At 45.7% G+C, this 16,138-nt stretch overlaps 1 long non-coding RNA gene across 1 annotated transcript in view; it reads left to right on the plus strand.

Annotated features, from left to right (window-relative positions):
- Window positions 1-15,350, plus strand: part of LOC132401158 (uncharacterized) — a 32,451-nt gene extending 17,101 nt beyond the window's left edge. The window contains exons 2-3 of the long non-coding RNA XR_009514504.1: window positions 5,437-5,513; window positions 15,223-15,350. This is a non-coding gene — a long non-coding RNA (uncharacterized LOC132401158). The remainder of the gene's footprint in view (window positions 1-5,436; window positions 5,514-15,222) is intronic.
- The last annotated feature ends 788 nt before the right edge of the window (window positions 15,351-16,138 follow it).

The following is a 16,138-nucleotide window of genomic DNA, read 5'->3' on the forward strand; positions in this document are numbered from 1 at the left end:
CCAGCGATGCACCTACTTTTTCTTAACCAGAACCTCAGTATCTCTTGAAAGCCAAAATTCCCTAAACCTGTTATCCTTACCTTTGTGGCTGGATGCCACGAAGGACACCATTGTGCTTGGGGGTGTGTGGAGATTTCTGAGGCTGTTGCCAGGATTCAGGTGACTGAATTATGGAGAGAAGTTGAGCAGGTTGGGACTTTCTCAACTGGAAAGCAGAATGACGGGTGATCTTGTAGAGATGTGTAGAATTATGAAGGGTACAGGTAGGGTCAATGTGCAGAGTCTTTTTCCCGAGGGGGGGGGGAGTCAGGAACTGGAGGTCATAGGTTTGGGTTGAGAGGGGAGATTCAATAGGATTCTGAGTTGCAACCTTTTTCACCCAGAGTGTTACCTATCTCCTGGTATCTGGTTTTGATTATTCCACAGTCTCTCTTCCCTTTTCTTTTCTTTGCTCAGAGGTTACAGCACCTCCACAGTAAGTGCTCCTACATCAGACTATCACTGGAACGTCCAACGGTAATTCCTGCCCTTGTGACAGCCAAGTTGCAGTCTTGGCCACAATTCCATAGCTCCATGTACTGACCCAGGCTCTGAGTTCATTACCCTTGTTCTCAGATTAAAATGCATATATTTGAACACATCCCTCTGACTGCAGTTATATCCTGCTTTTCAACTACCTTCTTAAATCCCGGTATTCTCTCTTCAGGACCACATCTCTTTTCCCACTTAGGTTGTTGGTACCAATATGCTCCACAATATCCTGCTGCTCTCCCTCCCCCTTAACGATGCTGTGGACCCAGTCTGAGGCACCATAAAATCACAGCACACTGCAGTCTGTGTTGAACTCCTATTCTGCTGAGTCCCACTGGCCTGCACCTGGACCATAGCCCTCCATACACCTCCCATCCACGTACCTATCCAAATTTCTCTTCAATTTTGAAATCGAACCCACATCCACAATTTCCACTGGCAGGTTATTCCATGTACTCACAACCCTTAATATTTCACCTTTCGCCCTTAATCTATGACCTCTCATTTTAGTCTCACCCAACCTGAATGGAAAAAGCCTGCTTGCATTTACCCTATCCATGTCCTTCATAATTCTCTACAACTTTATCAAATATCCCCTCATTCTCCTACCTTCTAGGGAACCGATTTATATTTTCTCTACAACTCAGGTCCTCAAAAGATGGCAACATTTTTGTAAGATTTCTCTGTCCTCCTTGACATCTTTCCTGTAGACAGGTGACCAGAACTGCACACAATACTGCAATTTAGGCCTCATCGGTGTCTTATGCAACTTCAGCATAACATCCCAACTCTTGAACTCAGTATCTTGATCTATGAAGGCCAATGTGCCCAAAGCTTTTTTTTACAACAGTATCTACTTGTGAGGCCACTTTTAAGCAGTTATGACCTGTATTTTTAGATCTACCACACTTCTCAGTGCCATACCACTCACCATGTAAGACTAATCTAGGTTGGTCCTCCCAAAGTGCAACACCTCACACTGGCCTGCATTGAATTCCATCTTCCCAGTTCCAGCCCATTTTTCAGCTGCTCCAGATCATGCTACAAGCTTTGATAGTCTTCCTCACCATCCACTACACCTCCGATCTTAGTGTCATTTGCAAATTTGCTGATTCTGTTTACCATGTTATCATTGATATAGATGACAAACAACAATGGACTTGACACCAATCACTGTGGCACACCACTGTTCACAGGCCTCTAGTCAGAGAGGTAGCCATTTACTACCACTCTCTGGCTTCTCCTGCAAAGTCAATGTCTAATCCAATTTCCCTCATCACCCTGAATGTCAACCGACTGAAACTTCTTGACCAACCTCCCATGTGGGACCTTGTCAAAGCCCTTGCTAAAGCCCATGTAAACAACATCCATGCTTTTCCTTCATCAATATTCCTGGTAACTTCCTTGAAAAACTCAATAAGATCAATTAGACACAACCATCATGCATAACGTCACGTTGACTATCCCTAATCACTCCTGGTCAGTTTCAAAACGTCAATATTCAGTCCCTTAGAATAGCTTCCAATAATTTACCCACTACTGATGTTAGGCTCACTGGCATATTCTTTCACAAGTTATTCTCAGAGCTTTTTTTAAACAATGGTTCAACATTAGCTATCTTCCAATTCCCCAGTGTCTTTCAGATTACTCAGGATGATTTAAATATTTCTGCTAAGGCCCCTGTAATTTCAGCACCAGAATTCCACAGGGTCTAAGGAAAGGCCTTGTCAGGCCCTGGGGATTTATCCACCCTAATTTACCTCAAGACTGCAAATATTTCCTCCTCTGTATATGTTCCATGACCTCACTGCTACTTTGCCTGACTTCCACAGAGAGCTTCCACAGAATACTCCATCCCCGACTATTGTCCAATTGGGAGCCTGCCATTTCAGCAGGAAACCATTAGGTGGGAGTGCTATCCACAGCAGATGCATCATTGCGACAGAATGAATACCATCAGGTGGGATTGTTGTCTAGAGGGCACCTGTTATTGCAGCAGGACACCACCAGGTGGGATTGTTGTCCACACGATACCTGTCTTGGTGGCAGGATACCACAAAGTGGGTGTAACATACACAAAATGCTGGAGGAACTCAACAATCCGGGCAGCATCTATGGAAAAGACGTTTCAGTCCTGCTGAAGGATCTCAGCCCAAAATATACTCTTTTCCGTAGAGTCTGCCTGGCCTGCTGAGCTCCCCCAGCATTTTGTGTGTGTTAACTTGAATTTCCAGCATCTGATAATTTACTCTTGTTTGTCACCAAGTGGATGAGTTGTCTGCGGGAGACTCGCTATTGCAGCAGGACTCCACCAGGTGGGAGTGCTGTCCACATGAGGACCTTGTCATGGCAGCAGGCCATCATCAGGTCCTGACGAAACGTTGACTGCTCATTTCCACGGATGCTGTCTGACCTGCTGATTTCCTCCAGCGTGTTGTGCGTTTTGCTTTGACCCCAGCATTTGCAGTGTATTTTGTATTCACCATCAGGTGTGTTTGTTGTCAATAGGGTACCTGTCATTGCGGCAGGACACCACCAGGTGGGAGTATATTGCCCACACTGTACCTGTCATTGCTGCAGAGCACCACTAGGTGGGAGTGTTGTCCATAGGGTACCTGTCATTGTGGCAGTGCACCACTAGGTGGGAGTGTTGTCCACAGGGGACCTATCATTGCGGCAGGACACCACCAGGTGGGTATATTATCCACATGGGGACCCTGTCATTGTCACTGTACACCACCAAGTTTGCTTTTTTTTACAAAACTATAAAAGTTTATTTACACAAAAATACATAAAATACAAACATCAAATATTTACAAGACAACGAATCCATTCAAATTAAAATGTGGTTATTACTGTCTATAAAACAGTCAAAAAGATAGGTCTGATCTGCAGGGTGATATTCTAAATTGGAGAAAGGCACCAGAAATGATGTGGCAAAGGTGTTGTGGAAAAAGGGAGGCCTTCAAAACTGAAAATTTGAGAATACAAAGCTTGTATGTGCCTGTCAGAATAAAAGGTAAAGTTAACATGTGCAGGGAACCTTGGTTTTCAAGAGATGTTGAAGCCCCAGTTAAGAGAAAAAAAGAAGATGCATGGCAGGTACAGGCAAGTAGGAATAAATGAGGTACTTATGGAGTACAAGAAATGCAAGAGAACACCTAAGACAGAAATCAGGAGGGCTGAAAGAAGGCATGAAATTGCTCCAGTAGACAAGGTGAAGGAGAATCCCAAAGGATTTTACAGCTATACCATGAGCAAAAGGATTGCTAGGGAAAAAATTGGTCCTGTGGAAGACCAGATTGGTAATCCATGTGTGGAGCCAAAACAGATGGGGGAGATCTTAAATGCATTCTTTGCCTCTGTATTTACTTGAGAGATGGATAAAGAGTCTATAGAAGTGGAACAGAGTGACATCAACTTGATCAACAGAGTGGACCCTATACAGATCACAGAGCAGGAGGTGTTTGCTACCCTGAGCCAAATCAAGGGTGGAGAAATCCCCAGGGCCCCTGTTCCCTCGGACTCTATGGGAGGCAAATGCAGAAAATGGTGGGGCACCAGCAGAAAGCATTCTTAGCAAAAAGAGAGGTATCAGGAGATTGTTTAAAAATGGCTCAAAACAGAAACTAGAACACTATAGACTGGTGAGTCTGTAAGTATATGGAGATATACTGTGAGTATTTGGATCGACATGGACTGGTTAGAGTTAGTCAACATGGCTTTGTACATGGTAGGTCATGTCTGACCAATGTTATAGAGGTTTTTAAAGAAGTTACCAGGAAAGTGGCTGTGGGCAAGTTCATTTTGTCTACAAGGACTTCAGCAAGGCACTTGACAAGGTCCCGCATGGGAGGCTGGTCAAGAAGATTCAGTCTCCCAGCATTCAAGATAAGATAGTAAATTGTATTAGACATTGGCTTTGTGGGAGAAGTCAGAGAGTGCTCATAGAGGGCTGCCTCTCTGACTGGAGACCTGTGACTAGTGAATGCCACAGGGATCGATGCTGGGTTCTTTGTTGTTTGTGGATCTGGATGACAATGTGGTTAACTGGATCAGCAAATTTGCGGATGACACCATGACTGGGGGTGCAGTGGAGAGTGAGGAGGGCCATCATGGCTTGCAGAGGGATCTGCACCAGCTGGAAAAATGGGCTGAAAATTGCAGATGGAATTTAATGCAGACAAGTGCAAGGACTTGCATGTCGGTAGGACCAACCAGAGTAGGTCTTACACAGTGAACGGCAGGGCTCTGAGGAGTGTGGTAGAATAAAGGGTTCGAGGAATGTAGGTACATAATTCATCAGAGGGAGGACCTGGGGCTGGAAATCAAAGCTAGAATATAACACCCTACACCACTGTAGGAGCTTGCTGACGATACATGCCCGGGGCGATCCCAGCGACTGCTCCAAGGAATTAGTTTTCAGAAAGCAATACATGGACTCCTTTGCCGAGCAAAGCAAGTTAGTTATAGGGAGCTTTCATCTGAACATACTCTCCGCTTTTCCAGAAACACAGGGACACGCTGGGGGAGCAGATGAGGGGGTTAAAGAATTCAATGATGGGTATTAACAGCAGGTACCCAATAAATGAGTTATGTAAATATTACCAGAGGAAAGGAGAACAACCCACTGCATTTGGACAGTGGATGGTGTTCCTTAGAGTAATATATTACCTCAGTTTTGTCGGATTTTAGCTGAATATTTCGGTAACAGTCTAACCTTACGAACTGGACAACTGCATGGGTGTCAGGATATCCCAGCAAACAATCCCAAGGGACCATTTGTAACAAAATAATGGGGGGGGGGGTGGAGGCAGAAGGAGATTAGAAAATAATACCCCAGAACAAAGACACAGATAAAGGGAAAACACGAAGGAAAAGCCTTATTTATTTATTTTTATATAGATGGCTCCTCCGTAGTACAGATGATGAGAGGGAACTGAGTACGGTGTATATGTAGAGGATGAAGATGGCCTGGAAAGGTAAAGTACAGCGTTAGTGTTCCTCAACATCACGAGTGCACTGGGAGGAGAAATGGCAGCCGTGGTACGTGATTAGCCACCCTGAATGTTTTCTGCCCAGATCTGTCACACATTCTGATAGTATATCTGCCCCTTCGGGGAGTAAGAGGGATTGTTTCAGCTGACAGAAAGCCCCTCCCGTCTGATGCTCTGTTGCGGTGTATGTTTGGAGAAGCAAAGGGGAAGAATACAGAGTCACAAAGGTGAAAGCTCACTCTAAATTATCCCCTGAGGAGAATGGGAAGGCTGACAAATCGGAGAAGCAAGGTGCTTTAATTGGGTAGGAATGGCATTCCCACAGATTTGGGAGGCGGGAAGGCAGAGTGAGCAACAATTAAAGGTTATGCATTTAACCAAGGAGCGGACGGAAGATACAGAATGTAAAGACAGGAGCCCTCCACTGATCAGTGGAGGGTCCTTTCGATTAATTAGCAGATTTAAATATCTCTGCTAGGGCCCCTGCAATTTTTGCACCGGTCCCCCACGGTGTCTGAGGGAACACCTTGGGGATTTATCCATCCTACTTCGTCTCAAGATAGCAAACGTCCCCTCCTCTGGACTCTGCTGCTGTGCCTCACTTCCACAGAGTGTCTCCTGAGTGTCGTCTACTTGGGGACCTGCTATTCGTCAGAAAGCCACCAGATGGGAGTGTTGTCCACATAGGGACCTGTCCTTGCGGCAGGACACAACCAGGAAGGTACGTTGGCTGCAAGGGACCTGTAGCAGGACACCACCAGCTGGGGTTGTTGTCTAAAGGGTAGCTGTCAGCCACCAAGTGTGATTGTTGGCGACAGGGTATATGTTATTGCGGCAGGGCACCAGCGGAAACACGGGCGCTGAGGCGTGTGGTGGAACACAGCGATATCTAGGAATATAATTCGTTGAAAGTTGCGTCACTGGTAGATATGGTAGTAAAGAAAGGATTTGGCACATTGTCATTCATAAATTAATGTATTGAGTACAGAAGATGGGATCTTATGTTGAAGTTGTGTAAGGCAGTAGTGAGGCATAATTAGGTGCAATTTTTGGTCACCTACATACAGGATTGACAGGGTTGAAAGAGTGCAGAGAATACTTCCAAGAATGTTGTTGGGTCTGGAGGACCTGAGTTATGGGGAAAGATCTGACTGTATTCCTCAAAGCATAGAAAATTGAGAGGAGATTTGATAGAGGCATACAAAGTTATTTGGGGTATGGGCAGGCTTTTTCCACTGAGATGGGGTGAGACTGTAATCAGAAGCCATGAGTTAAGGGTGAAAGGTGAGAAGTTTAAGGAGAACGTAAGGGGAAACTTCTTCAATCAGAGCGTCAGGAGAGTGTGGAATGAGCCTCCAGCACAAGCTGATTTCAATGTTTGAGAAAAGTTTGGAATGGTACATGAAAAGTAGGGATATGGAGGGTGATGGTCCTGGTGCAGGTCATTGGAAGTTTAAATGGTGTTGGCATGGACCAGATGGGCCAAAAGGCCTGTCTGTGCTATATTTCTTTATTGGAGGCAGATAGATATAGATACTCAATTGATCGTTGACAAAATTACAGTGTAACAGTAACATTACAAGTGCACAAATATAAATATTAGAACAGAAGCAAAAAGAGTAAAAAATAAGCTACCATAGTCTAGCAGGAAGTGGGGGTCATCATTTCCCTGGCTGTATTTTTGGCTCATTATAGAGCCTGATGGCAGAGGGTAAGAAAGACCTCGTATAGCGCTCTTTGGAGCAGTGCAGTTGTCTCAGTCTGTTACTAAAAGTGCTCCTCTGTTCAGCCAAGGTGGCATGCAGGGGGTGAGAAATCCAGAATTGCCAGGATTTTCCGTAGGGCCCTTTGTTCTACCACAGCCTCCAGTGTGTCCAGTTTGACTCCTATAAAAGAGCCAGCCTTTCTAATCAGTTTATTGAGCCTGTTGGCATCCCCTGTGTTGATGCCATTGCCCCAGCACACCACTGTATAGAAGATTGTACTGGTGACAACAGACTGGTAGAACATGTGAAGGAGAGGCCTAAATACTTCAAAGGACCTCAGACTCCCCAACAAGTAGAGGTGATCTTGGCCCTTCTTGTAGCCAGCCTCTGTGTTGGTGTTCCCCTCAAGCTTGTCATCCAGGTGCCCCCCACCCAGGTACCTGTAGGTCCTCACTACATCCATATCCTCACCATCAAAGTAACAAGGAACAGTGAGGGTTAGTCTTCCTAAAGTCCATCACCATCTCCTTTGTCTTACTGACGTTGAGCTACAGATGATTCAGTTGGCACCATTTGACAAAGTCCTCCACCAGAGCCCTGTATTCATCCTCCCGTCCTCCCTTTGTACTCCCAACTATTGCTGAGTCTTCAGAGGGTTTCTGCAGGTGCCATGACTCAGTGTTGTGACTAAGGTCCAAGGTATACAGGGTAAACAGGAAGGGAGCTAATTTGGTCCCCTATGGGGCCCTAAAACTGCTTATAGCCACATCTGACACACAGCTCTGAAGCTGCACAAACTGTGGTCTGTCAGTCAGGTAGTCCGTTATCCAGGATACAATGGAAGTGTCAACCTGCATTGAATGGAGCTTTTCCCCCGGTAATGAATGCTGTATGGCATTGAGGGAATTGAGAAACCAAATACCAAGATCCTTACAGTGCTGCCCTGCTTATCCAAATGGGAGGAGGATCTGTTCAGCAGGTAAATGACTCCAATCTGCTGCTGGTAGGCAAACTGCTGGGGATTGAGGGCTGATCTGACCAGGGGTCAGAGGTGAGCCAGGACCAGCCTCTCTAGGGCTTTCTCTAATTCCCTGGTGGGGCCCACCATTCCTGGAAACCCCGTGCCCATCGTGACTGCACTCTCCCTCTCCAAGGACAGCCAGGCATGAACATATCCTTGGAAGAGGGGCAGGCAGTCAGGCCTGGCAAAGCCCTTGACTGTCTACAGCCTTGGCCAGGCCCAGGAGCAAGCCCAGCAGTAAATCCTCACCACCTTCTGTACGGGGTGGGAGTGTTGTCCACAAGGGCCCCTATCACTGTGGCAGGATAGCACCAGGTGGGAGTGTTGGAGATCCAGGATGAGAGGTGTTGGATCACTTGAGATCTAGGTGAGCAAGTCAATGAATCTGGCCACTGAGTATCAGACTTAGGGTGTCATGTTGCAGAGGTAGAAGGCAGTGACGAGACCACATTTAGAGTACTGTCTCCAGTCTGGTCTCCGTGCCGTAGGTAGGATCTGATGAACTGGACTGGACGCAAAACATTCACAAGGTGTAGCTGGGACAGGGAGCCGGCTGAGTCATAAGAAGAGGCTGGACAGGCTGGGATGCCTATAAAATCAACAGAAGTTTAGGTGGTGTGGGTGGTCACAGACTTTCCCCAGGGTAGGGCTGTCTGAGGCTGTAGGGTGCAGGTTTGAGTTGAGAAGGGAGCCTGACGGATTTGTTTTCTACACAGAAGCTCGTGGAGACTCAAGATTGAAGATTGAGGATAGCTTAATGCCATTTCCAGTACACAAGCATTACTCCAGATCCAATGCTGCACTCAAAAAATCAGAATAAGACAACAAAGACAATAGATATAAATACATAAGACAGCTTAGACCATAAGACATAGGAACAGATTAGGCCATTCAGCCCATCGAGTCTGCTTCAGCATTCCATCATGGCTGATCCCGGATCCCACTCAACCCCGTACACCTGCGTTCTTCCTTATGTAGGGTTCTCAGTAATATTAACTGTAATGTTAACTGTAGGCTAACAAAATGGCTTCTCTGTAATGTTTCCTTGTAGCTGCGATGTTTGGGTTAAAGTTACAGATAACAGGGAACTAACCAATGAATGACCTGTTATGCTATCTTGTACGGTGGGAACTGATAGAGAGAGTTCGCGGTCTTTTCGGCGAGACAGGTGAAGAGAAAAGATGAGTGCGGGAGCTGCTGGTGGTTCCTGGATGGCGGATACCGGATTACGATGGTTTGGAGGCTGTCAGAGGTTTGGAGGTCAATTGTGGATTAATCGGAAAGGCGTAAACTCCCACAAATTATATTTTGTGGACAAGATTGATAACTTCACTGAGTGACGCCTTTGTGTCATGTGTTTCTACTAACCACACCACCTAAAAGAGTTATAAAGTGTAATAATTTAATGGTACAGTTTGGCGGGCAGATGGCAGTTTCCCCTAGATGAACGTGAGCTGGTAGAGCTGAGTGTTACACTTGTATGCATAGTGCGACTGTATGTCCATAAATTGTCACAAGGCTCAGGAGTGACAGACTGGAAATGATAAAGTAGTGGTGGTTGGGGATGTGGAGGGGTGGGTTAATGGGCGGAGGTTTTGATCAGCCTTACTGCTTGGGATAAGTAACCATTTTTGAGTCTGGTGGTCTTGGTGAGGATGCTCCATAGCTTCCTCCCTCAGGAGTGGGACAAACAGTCCATGAACAGAGTGGGTGGGATCCTGCATAATGTTTCTGGCCCGTTTCCTACACGTTTCTGTACATGTGTCCTTGATGGTGGGTAGGCTGCTGCCACCGATGTATTGGACAGTTTTGACTGCCTGTTGTAGAGCCTTCCTATCAGTCACAGTGCAGTTTCCGTACCACGCCGTGATGCAGCTCGCCAGGATGCTCTCTGTTGCGTCCCTGTAGAAAGGCATGAGTATAGATGTGCACTGACCAGCTCTCCTCAGCCTCCCCAGAAAGCAGAGGAGTTGGTCAGCTTCCCTGATGCTGCAGCATGTGTTCTGGGGCTATGAGAGGTTGTGCGCGATGGGCACTCGCAGGAGTTTGAAACTGCTCGCAGTTTCCATCACTGTACCACAGATGTAAGGAGGGGTGTGAGTGGTGCAAGTTCTCCTGAAGTCGATAATCATCTCCTTTCACGTTGTTGACATTGAGGAAGAGGTTATTTTCCTGACACCCGGCTTCAAGTTCTTTACTCTGCTAATCCTCGAGGAAGTGGTAGTACTGGGTATAATGACAACTACGACACTTAAAAGCAGTTGCACAGGGTATGTAGGTAGGAAACATTCAGGGGGATATGGGCAAAAGTAGGTCTTGGCCAGGGAGGCATTTTCAGCTGAAGGCCCTGTCCCCATGCTGTATAACTCTGAGCCTATGGTCCATGTCCCTTTGCGGGAGACCTGTTTCAGATATTGGGATCATTGTTAGAAATGACCCTTGCTTTAAGAATGGTAGCTAAGAAATCCGGGGAACAATAGAACAGTACATTAACATCAGTGGTAGGTAACAGAGAGGGTTTTAAGGGATAATTTATATGTACAATGTTTGTACATCAGGTCTTGGCTAGGAGTAGTTAGATCACATTTTATGAACTTGATTGCAGTTTTGGATGAAGCAATGGAGAAAGAATGAGGGTGGGGCAGTAGATGAAGGTTATATGGACTTCTATAAGCTTACACAAGGTAGCCTGCTCTCGTAGTTCAGATCACAAGGAATCCAGGAATAGCTGACCAATTTGATACACAATTGAATTGATGGTAGAAAGCAGACGGTGAATGTGGGTGGCTATTTCTCTGACTGGAGACCCATAACTAACACTGTACCATAGAGATTGATGCAGGACACCTTGCTTTTTATCAGCTATATCAATGATTTGGTTGAGAATGCACAAGGTAAGGTTAGGAAGTTTGCAGATGACATTGAAATAGGTGGCATAGTGGGTAGTGGAAAAGGTTATCAAAATTTACAGAGCATCCTTGATCAGCTGAATACATGGACTGAGGAACGGCAAGCGGGGTTTACTTCAGATAACTCCGGGATGTTGCATTTTGGAAAGTCCAATTGAGGTTGGACATTAATAGTAAATGGTAACGCCCTGGTGAGTGTTGCAGGACACAGAAATCTTTGAGTACACATGCATGGCTCACTGAAACTGGAGTCAAAGGTTAACAGGGTGGTGAAGAAAGCTTTTGGCACACTCACCTGCATAAGTCAGGGCATTGAGTATAAAGGCTTGGAGGTTATGGCACGGTTTTTCAGGACACTGGTGAGGCCACACTCGAAGTATCAAAAACACAAGTGATTCCACAGACGCTGGAAATCCAGATCAACACACACACACACACACATTTTGTGTGTGATGCCCTTTTGACAAGCCTTCTCTATCTCCTGTTATAATCCCATATCCTGACTACTATTCAGAGACCTGTCTATAACTCCAACCAAGGTCTTTTTACCTTTGCAGTTTCTGAACTTTACTCACAAGAATTCTACATCTTCCGATCCTATGTCACCTCTTTCTAAGGATTTGATTTCATTTTTTAAGCAACAGAGATACCCCACCCTCTCTGCCTACCTGCCTGTGTATCCTTGTGGTTACAATGTGTATCCTTGGATGTTAAGTTCCCAACTATGATCTTCTTTCAGCTCGTTTCATTGATGCCCACAATATCATATCAGCCAATCTCTAACTGTGCTACAAGATCATCGATCTTATTCCATTTACTCCGTGCAATTAAGTGTAACACATACAGTCCTGTATACATCACCCTTTTTGATTTTGTCCCCTCTCTGCACTGCGACTCATCCCACTGACTGCAATTTCATCCTATCATCTGCCAGTCCTTCCTGACAGTCTCACTACACACTGTCTGTCCGTAAACCAACAGCTTCGCTCTCAGCCCTATCACTCCAGTTCCCATCCCTCTGCCAAATTAAACCCTCCCCCACAGCTCTAGCAAAACTGTCCTCAAGGATATTGGTCCCCCTCAGGTTCAGGTGTAACCTGTCCCTTTTGTTCGGGTCATACCCTCCCCAGAAAAGATCCCAACGATCCAGAATTCTGAAACCCTGTGCCCCACGCCCCACTGGTTTTTCAGCCATACATTCATCTTCCAAATCATCCTATTCTTACCCTCACTGGCACATGGCACAGGCAACAATCCAGTGATTACTACCTTGGAGATCCTGATTTTCAGCTTTCTACCTAACTCCCTATATTCTCTCTTCAAGCCCTCCTTTCTTTTCCTACATATGTCAATGGTGCCAATACGTACAAAGACTAATGGCTGCTCCTCCTCCCGCTTTAGAATGTCATGGACCCAATCCAAGACATCCTTGACCCTGGCACCTGGGAGGCATCATACCATTCAAGTGTCTATTGTGTCCACAGAATCTCATTTCTACTCCTTTTATCCAGGAATCTCCTATCACTACTCCAGTCCTCTTCTTCCCCCTTCCCTTCTGAGATGCACCACCAAACTCAGTGCTAGAGACACTGTGGTTCCCCTGGTAGGTCGTTCCTTTCCACAGTATCCAAAATGGTATACTTATTACTGAAGGGAATGGCCACAAGGGTACTCTGTACTGGCTGCCCATTTCCCTTCCCTCTCCCCTTTTACCTGCCTTCTGCAACTTAGGAGTGATTACTGTATTTCCCCATGGCTCCTATTCATTATCTCCTCAGCTTCCTTCATGATTGAGAATAACTTGATGAAATATTCTCACAACCTCTGCTTTGGGACTTCCCCAATCTTGTCATGTAAACAGTTAAGTCCTTCATTCTCAATTAACCATACTTCCCCAGCCTCACCACCATATCTCTACAATCATTTTACAGTCCTGCAAACTAGTGCTGCATGTCGTCTCCTGTAGATTCATACAGCCCGTCTACTCATGTTGACCTGATCTCCTGCCTGCACCATACTCCTTCACACCTCTCATCCTAAACTTCTCTTACATGTTAAAATTGAACCCACATCTACTAGTTCCTCATTCCACACTCGCACCAACCTCTGAATGAAGAAATTCTCCCTCCTGTCCTCCTTAAATATTTCATCTCCGACCCAACCTGAGGGAAAAGTGTTCTGCATTCATTCACCATATCTACAGTATATGCCTCATAATTTTGCATAGCTCCATCAAATCTCCCCTCATACTCCTACATTCTGCACTCGCTCAAGCTCATTGATATAATTCACGACACATTAGGATCCCTCATTATCTTTTACCATACATGGGGTTCAGCACCATTTTTCCGAATCCAAATTCTCAACACAGGTGACCTATTTCGACGCTGACCTCGTGTACTGTTTGTGTGGAGTTTGCAGGTTCTCTGTGACCATTGGGTTTCCTCCAGATGCCCAGCATTTCCCCCACGTCCCAAAGACACGTGGATCAGTCAAGAAAATGGCCACTCCATATGTCTCTGGTGTGTAGGGCAAACGGGAGAATCATCTCTAATTTCCTGCTGATACAACTATTGCTGGCAGAATCTCAGATGGTGTTGAGATGGCATTCAGGAGCGAGATATACCAGCTAGTTGAGTGCTTTTGCAGCAATAAGTTTGCACTCAACGTCAGTTAGACCAAAGAGTGAGGGAAATAGAAACCAGTTCTCAGAGGGGGATCAGAAGTAGAGACAGTGAGCATTTCAAATTCCTGTGTGCCAAGATCTCTGAGGACCTAGCCTGGTCCCAACATATTGATGCAGCTATAAAGAAGGCAAGACAGTGGCTATATTTTAGTAGGAGTTTGGGGAGGTTTGGTTTGTCACCTAAAACAGTCAATATCTTCCACAGATGTACCATGGAGGGATGGAGAGCATTCTGACTGGCTGCATCACCATCTAGTATGGGTGGCGGGGGGGGGGGGGCTACTGTATAGAATCGAAGTAAGCTGCAGAGAGTTGTAACATCAGTCAGCTCCATCATGGGCTCCGTAGTACCCAAGACATCTTCAGGGAGCAGTGCCTCAGAAAAGCGGCACCCAGGACATGCCCTCTTCTCATCGTTCCTGCCAGGAAGGAAGGCCCACACTCAGTGATTCAGGAACAGCTTCTTCCCCTCTGCCGTCTGATTTCTAAACAGACATTGAACTCATGAACACTACCTCACTACTTTTTCGAATTTACACTAGGATTACTGTAAATTGATGGCTGATGATTGACACGCACTCAATGGGCTAGGGACTGGTTCTGTGCTGTATGACTCTATGCTTCGATGTAACGCTTTGTTACTCCTGACACAATTTGAGTTGGTGTCACTTTTCTGCTTTGCCCTTGCTACCCTCTGATCTCCAGTACAGCTCCACTGTCCTTGTGTGAACCAGAAAGGCAGGCCTGAGTACCACTGGAGTTCATAATCTAAGGCAGCACTCCTGGCAATACAGTCTGTTAGTGGCATTACCTACAGCTACAATACCCAATGGCCCTCTCTAAGCTCAGGTAAAGTGGCGAAAAATGAACAGCAAAGGATGCCCTGAAATTATTGTTTTTCCCTTGGCGTTTTCTAAAGCTCATGATAAATAGTGAAATTGAGTAAAAGAGAGGAAAGATGAAATAGGAAGGAGTAGTGGCAAATGGCTGGCAAAACCCAGCTGGACACGAAAATGGCAGAATTCCTGAAGCAACTCAGAGTCCACTGTTCTTGGCGGCCCGCAACGTACATTGTCACTCTGGCTGACGTGACCATCCAGCACTGAGGCTACATCCACACTAGACCGGATAATTTTGAAAATGCCGGTTTCGCGTAAAAACGTTAGGCGTCCACACTCTGCGTTTTTGAAAATATCTCTATCCACACTGAAAGGGAGATTTTGGCGAATCTCCTCCTCCTGCGCATGCACAGGACACATCTACCGAAAACAAGCGACATGTTTGGTGTCGAATCTCGCCGCAAAAGTGCGCGTCTGTGTAGTTACAGACTAGAAAAACTTAAAATGACAGACAGCTGTTGTCTTTCACGCAGGAGAACATACAACTAAAAAAAACAAATACTGGAGCGTACGGCGGCAACCGACAGCGAGTTCACGGACAGGTTGACCCAGCTGACGACGAACATTGAAAAACTGACTAACTGTTGCATTAATAAAGCACCTTGTTAAATGTATTAATGTTTTAATGTCTGCATCAGTGTTATCTTGTATTTCCATACAATGTTACATTAGGCTGTTACACATCTATTGTCAGAGAAGTACTTGTATAAATAGATAAACCACCTTGATACGAGCAAGGACAGAAAACAGGGCAAAGTGTGTATACTTATTTGTTTAGTAAGTTACGGGTCAAAGTATTTGGTGAGTACATTTCTAACTCTTCTGGCTTCAGTCTCATTGCCGTCTGTTCTGAAATTGTTAGGTTGCATTCAAGAAAACAATGAAATAGTGCACTGCCGTCTGGTAACGTTTTCAAAAGTCCCCGGTTACCCCGTCCACACTGATCTGCCCGAGCAGTGTTTTCAAAAATACCCACCCTGGAAAGCGTTCCTGAAAAGCTCCGGTTTCGGGGGCGAAAACGCCGTTTTAGTGTGGACAGAGGGCAAAAATGAAGAGCAAAAGCTTTGGTTACGGATTTATCCGGCGTAGTGTGGATGTCGCCTTGGTAGATGTAAGCCGGAGATTTTATGCTGCTGGTTCAAATGAGGATCAGATGCCCTCATCAAGGAGCACAGTGGAATATGGGGAGAAAGAAATTAACTGAAATGAGGAATCAATGGACTGGACCATGACAATCTGTGTCTGAACCTGTGGGAGATGCGAGAATTCTGCACACTCGTTCAGACAGAAATGTGGCTCCAAGGCACCATTCAAAACTCGGTCATCCAGCTGAATCTGCTTTCGGGGAGACAGAAATGCTGCGGCCTCTAGCAAGACCCGTGGAAGAGG

This window comes from Hypanus sabinus, chromosome 10, assembly GCF_030144855.1.
Source record: "Hypanus sabinus isolate sHypSab1 chromosome 10, sHypSab1.hap1, whole genome shotgun sequence".
NCBI lineage: Eukaryota > Metazoa > Chordata > Chondrichthyes > Myliobatiformes > Dasyatidae > Hypanus > Hypanus sabinus.